The following is a 6943-nucleotide window of genomic DNA, read 5'->3' as shown; positions in this document are numbered from 1 at the left end:
ATACAACCGTGAGGGGTGAGGACCTTGATTATGTCTAAGACTTTGAATAAAAAAGAAGGAAAGCATGGAATTAGGGTTTAGAAAAGAATACTTTTGATAATGTGTGTCCAGTTTGGTTTCAATGGGTTATGAAACTATCAAAACACGGATACGGATACGTGTATTAGATACGATATATATCCGATATGTTGACACATATTTTTTTCTAAAATATAGGATACAATTCATTTAAGGATATATGTATAAAATAGTAAAAAATACATAAAATATGATAAAATTATAAGTGTAAATCAAAATATCAAAAATAGAAAATATAATGAAAATTGTATATCATTGTCCTCCAAAATTCCAAGGAACAAAACTAGAAAATATAGTAGATAGTTCATAAAATTAGTAAAATATATCATATCTTATCTTATTTTTTTGTGAAAAATTATCAGATATGTATCTTCATCTTTATTATTTTATTTTTTTTTATTTTTGAATACTCTATGGATATGTATCATTCACGAATCCGAGTATATCCGTGTTGAATACATATCCAACACCGACACGTGAGGACGTTCAACATATTCATGCTTCATAGTTGTCAAATTATAAACAAAACCAATTATAATTACTTCCCAATAAAAATTCAAATTTACCTTCATTTTCGTGGGAAAACATAAACTCTAATTAATAGTAGATACCCAGTAATGTGAATCACACAAAATATAAACCGACTTGGATCTATCAATCCGACCATTTTAACCATGAATCAGATATCTAACCTGTCTAAATCACTCATCTAATTGGTTTTGTGTCAAACCCGTGATGACTTGGTTTAACTCGGTGCATATAAGCCTAAAATCGATAATTGTGGCGGTCGGACTAGGCAAGTCAATAAATAATATTTAAAAAACGAAGTCATTTTGAAATAAAAAAATCATTGTATTGAACTTATTTGTAGTTAGTTATATTTGTCATTTGTCATATTATGTTATCGCAAAACTGTAGTTTAATTAAATTTTAAACTTATTTGTGTGTTTATATTGTAATTAAAGCGTAAAACTTATGTTGTTTGATGATTTTTCAACTTATAACATTTTGTGGTTTTAAAATCGTATTTGTTGATTGTTTAAGTAAGTATTTGTGTCATAATAACAATTTTGAATTTGAAGTGTAAACTTATTAAATATCTTTAACTAATATTATGAATTTTTTATAAATTTTAATGTAAAATAAGTTAACCGGTCTAATCAGTGGTCACTAATCAAACTAGTGATTCATTGTCAAAGTACCTAACCTAGTAGGGATAGCAACAAGTGCATGCGAGCGCGGGTAGTGTTTTTCTGTACCCAAACCCGCAATATTTGCGGGTACCCGTGTAAGTAATGGGTATTTGCGGATACCCAACGAGTTTTTAATTTTAATTATATATTTATATAATTTGTAATAATCAATATGTAAAAATAATTGTTACATGAATAATATAATATTTATATGATAAATTTATAATCATTGTCAAATAGGTGTAATTTATTATGAAATAATAATAAAGTATATGATATATAATCTTAAAATAATAATAAATATATATAAAAATTTAACTAAAAACTAAATATATAAATTTGCGGGTACTCACGGAGCGGGTATCACAAAACTCACTCCCGCCATAAACTATTATTGCGGGTACCCGTTGCGGGTATCTCCACGGATACTCATAGGTCAAGTTTTTTTTTACCATCCCTATAACCTAGTCAATAATAAGTCTCATTTTAATAACAATGGTGTTATTACTTAATATTTGGTAAAAATGGGAAATTTAACTAATACTATAACAATTAATTAATACATATAGAGATACATAGATAGTTTTAGTTTGAATACTATAAAATATAAATACATTAATAACTTTTTAATCTGTTCTAATATCAAAATTTAAAAAATATGGGATGATGGGAGTACGCTATTTCAGAGCAAGGAGGTCCCCCATTCCTTATTTACAGTGACCCACAAAGGTTACCATTGGTGGTGTGTGTGGCTATAAGGTTAATTTTGAGGTCAACTTTGACCTTTGTTTTGTTACGAGGGTCCTATATTCTGTTCACAGTTGGAAATGGACTGGACAACACTTAAAAGAGAACATGTGATCCTTTGGGTCCCTATCCCTAGTTATCAACATTTATTCTCTGGTCCTCCTAATATGAACTCCATTGAATGAAAGAAACTTTAAATGTAATTTTGGGGATATATTATTATCTACCCATTATCTTATGGGTCACATTTCCTATCCAAAAGTGTATATCACTTTATATACATTTTCTTTCATCATAAATTATAAATTAAAGTTAGCAAAAAGTATATACACTGATAATATATAAATTTAATATATTATAATATATATAAGTGATAAATAATATATTGACTATATATAAATCTTTATACTAACAATATATAGATAATACATTTTCGGCCCAAACATCTTTTCCCTTTTCCTTCTATAACAATACTTTAGAATTGGGCGGATGGAACAAGAAGGATCAGACAGCATAGCTTAATCTCAAAGGATATGCATAGTATGTAATTCATGAATACTGAATAGCATAATTATAAAATAAAATGTTTACTGTGTTAATTTTTTGAGATTATGGTACAAGAAATATTTGTACAATTTGTTAATCCCCATGTAGTTAATTTTCAGTCGGGATATTGTAAAAGTTAACCTTCTCTTGGAATGTGATTACTGATTAGTTAGTAGAGTTATCGGGATGTAAAATGTGAGTGCTTGAATTTAATTCCATAAATACTTCTATTTTTGTTATTTCTCTTCTCCTCTTCTCTTGTAAGGTATCTACAAACCTTCCATTGAAAGAAAAAGAAAAGTATTTTTTTTTTATAAATTATACATACATCTTTCCTAATTACTATCTTGTGACGACACTCATAAGGATTTTCCCAGAAGGTGAGTAATTAAAAACTCATTATTGATACGGGTAACTTTTGGAGGAAAAGAAATTAGTTTTTTTGTAATTTAAAATAAACAGATTTGCATGTCTGCTGAAATATCTTAAGGAGATATGAATTTATTTGCTTTTGTATTGATATATTTAAGGAGTATAATATTTATACATTGACAGTATAAAAATTTATACACAAACAATATAATATATCTACCATTCATTTAATTACTTTTTTGAAAAGTCAATGACAATTAACAATGAACTGTGAATGATGGATTCGTATATAAAACTTTTATACTGATAGGACATAAAAAAAATTCTCATATTTAAGTAGGTATTTTTGTGTGCCATGAAAGTGATGGATCCTTTTAATATCATAATATATATGGATGGTCAGCATAAACATTTATATTAATTTATTATATTATTTACTATTCATTTATATCATTCTTTTTTCAAGAATCAATAATGATTAAACACTCACTATCATATATTTTTTTCTCTAGTTTTGGATACTCTAAATCAAACATTGTATATTCCCCTCAACTACTCTTTGATAATTTTATATGCTTGGTGATATTTCCCAAAGACAAATTGAAAGGGGAGTGATCAGAAGAGGAGCATGTTAACTAGCTTGCACATGTGTACACATATTAAAACTTAATTTGTATCCCCAAGTAGTTAATACTCTGGATTTATATATAGAAGCACGAGGGCTTTGCGACAGGGTGAATAATAATCAGTATCATAAAATATTAAAATTGTAAGAAAAATATTCCGTGATGATCCAATTAAAATAGAAGAATATAATGAATCACTCTCTGCATTTATTTATGGTAGATTTATACTTTTACATATATTAGAATAATTTTCCCGATAAAATCTGACTAGGCATACATGCACATCAAGTATTTTACAACCACTGCAATCTTTGTCTAATGATTTAATAATTAGTGACAAACGGTAATAAAGTACGTGCTACTTAAATTTATTAAAGTAAAGCATCATTATGAAATACATAAATGCATGGAACCAAAAAGGGAAATATAAAAAATGATTTACACAAATATCAAGGTTAATTAGAGGGGATAATGAAGCACGTAATTCGATAGAAAGGTGGGAGGAATCTCTTACACAAGTCCAACGTCATCGTCAAACATTAATAAGTCAGACCAAGTACATCCACACATTCCTATATTAAATTAATATGTTATTAACAAATCATTTATCATTTATGTTTAATTATATTTAATTTTTCTAACAAAAATAATAAAAATTAATAATAAATAATATATTAACATATAAAAAAATTTATAACATTATTTTAAACTCTTGTCATATAGTATAGTATTAGTTTAAGGGAAGGGTAAACTTACGTGAATAAAGCATGTATTGATATGATAATCATAAATTATTTTCTTCATATACTAAAATTATATTTAATTATTTTCTATAAAAATATTTTTAAATAGTGAAATATTGAATATATATTATAATTTTAATAGATAAAATAGATGATTTATCTCCTCTTACTTTATTCTCAATTTACATTTGGTCTAGTTCCCAAATTCCTATGTTCATTCCTATGTATTGGTGGTACAACTACCTTACGATAAAAACTATATTTTTCTAATCAATGCTCTTGAAGACATACATAGAAGTGTAGTAGTATTAAGATGGGTTGTGTTAATAAATATTTAAATATAAAAAACACATTATTATTTTTTTGCAAAATTAAGTTCAATAGTTTTCCAAATATAAAAAAATCGTTTTGCAAGTAATATTTTTTATTATTCAAAACATTTCTTACAACACTTGTTAATATGGTGACTAGGTTAATTAGTCTAAATGTTCTTCCAAATTATAGAATTGAGTGGATCCAGCTACTAGGAAAGATGTTCACTTCTTAAAATATCCTATATATGTAGGCGGGAACAGGGGGAGGGATCAGATTTATCTCGATGAGAACAAGAGTAATAATAATGTTTATAATGCTACAACAGCTGGTAAGTGATAAAAGAAAGAAGAACTCATCTTCTTTCTTTTTTTATTACCTTCCTTGCGTATGTATAAGACCGAATCTATTCATTGCATGAGCAATAGGTCTTACATGTAGAGGATCCTGTAGCCATGCCTCAAAATTTTCTTGCCAAGCTACATGAAACAGATCCCCGGAAGTCCACAGAAAAATTATTGCTAATTGACCGAAATGAGAAGCAAAAATATTTTGACAAAGACGTTTAATATCATCATGACTCTCAAAGTCATGTGCGATAGCAATACCAAACTAAATACAACGCGTAATGGGGTCCTGAGCTAAGCCTTGGATAAACCTTGAAAATCGTAACGCCATAATACTTTTCAAATCCTCCTAGCCATTATCCTACTACAATAATTCTTACTAAGAAGAATGCCAATGTTGTGGCAATTCCACCCAGAAGGTAGTGGGTTATTCCTACAGCACGTCCCTGTATAATCCTCAAGGCTCTAGGATGAGTAGCAAGAGTAACTTTTAATTTATTATGAGCCCAAATGATATATGAAAGTTAATATTTTTTGAGTTAAGTCATTCTTTTTGTCCTACATCATTCATTTGTATTTTTTTATTATTATAACAATAACAATAGATTAATATAAATTGTAATAATAAAAACTGCAATGTCTTAAAATCATAGATACTAAATAAAATTGATCACACCTTTGTTTTTTAGCCTTTGAAAAAAATATTTTCTATAGAGGAAAGTAATTTTGCTCTAGCCATAAGTATTATCCACAAAAACTAACATTGTTCGAACCAAAACATTCACAATAAATTAGTGATATAGTTCTTTCAATTAGAATTTTGTTGTATACACAATTTGAACATGAGTATTTCTTAAAGATAAACACACATATATCTTGAACATCAATCATTTTTAACACAAATGACATTTTACTGAATGTAATTGATATTTTTATTATTAATATTTCAGCAACATTTTCTTATGCATGAAACATACACATTTTAATTATTATAATGTTATTTTTTATACAATTTTAATTGTTAAATATTCTAAAGCAAATATAATTTTTGAAAATAAAAAACTACTTAAATGCAAATATTTTGAAATAAAAAAATTGAAATTTATGGATAATAAGTGAATAATAAATAGTATTTAGAAAAAAAATTATAAATATAATATTTTTATATGAAAGTTATAACTATAAATATTTCAATATAATTTTTAGAAATAATAGGCTACTAGCGTTATTGAGGTGAAGGTGTAGTGCTGATTGTCCAAAGTAATGCTACCATGTGATCTTGAAAGTATATCATGTTCCAGGTTATTGAAAAAGTATAATATATATGTATTATTAGTGTAAAAAATTATATATAATCAGCATATTATTTATTATTTATTTATATTATTTTTAAAAGATTTAATAATAATTAAATATTAATGGTGAATAATAAAATAACATTGTATAAAACTTATACATTTATTTTTCTCTTAGTGAAAATATATTTTATTAATTAAAAAAAGTTAAATATTAATTATTTTATTCTATTTTTATTTTAACGTTATTAGTGGAAATATATTTTAGTATATACTTTACGACATGAAATCTTTTTTTGTTTGTTTAGGGGACCTACTAAATATAATGAAATTTACTCACTCTCTTGGCGTTTCCTTATTTCTTTACACTGTAATAATAAAATTTCTCTTTGATGTTATTAATGAAAAGTATTACTGGTATGTTTATTTTATATTGTTTGTTTAAACTATTATTGTCTGTCTCATCTATCACGTGAGCTAGTGTTTAGGAGAGAGAAAAAGGACACGAAGTTCTAGATGGAGGAGGTGAAGGCCACCCAATAACTGAGAATAAAGAGCCAAAACCAAGTCCTCTCTCAGGTAATATCTCAAATAAAGATCTAGCAAATTAATTGTTTTTCCATATGTTTTTAATTACAAATGTGACATTTCATTATGTATAAAAGAAACAATTTACTCAATCAT

The sequence above is a fragment of the Lupinus angustifolius genome, chromosome LG08 (genome assembly GCF_001865875.1).
Source record: "Lupinus angustifolius cultivar Tanjil chromosome LG08, LupAngTanjil_v1.0, whole genome shotgun sequence".
In the NCBI taxonomy this organism is placed as follows: domain Eukaryota; kingdom Viridiplantae; phylum Streptophyta; class Magnoliopsida; order Fabales; family Fabaceae; genus Lupinus; species Lupinus angustifolius.
Note: the sequence above shows the minus strand (reverse complement) of the source record.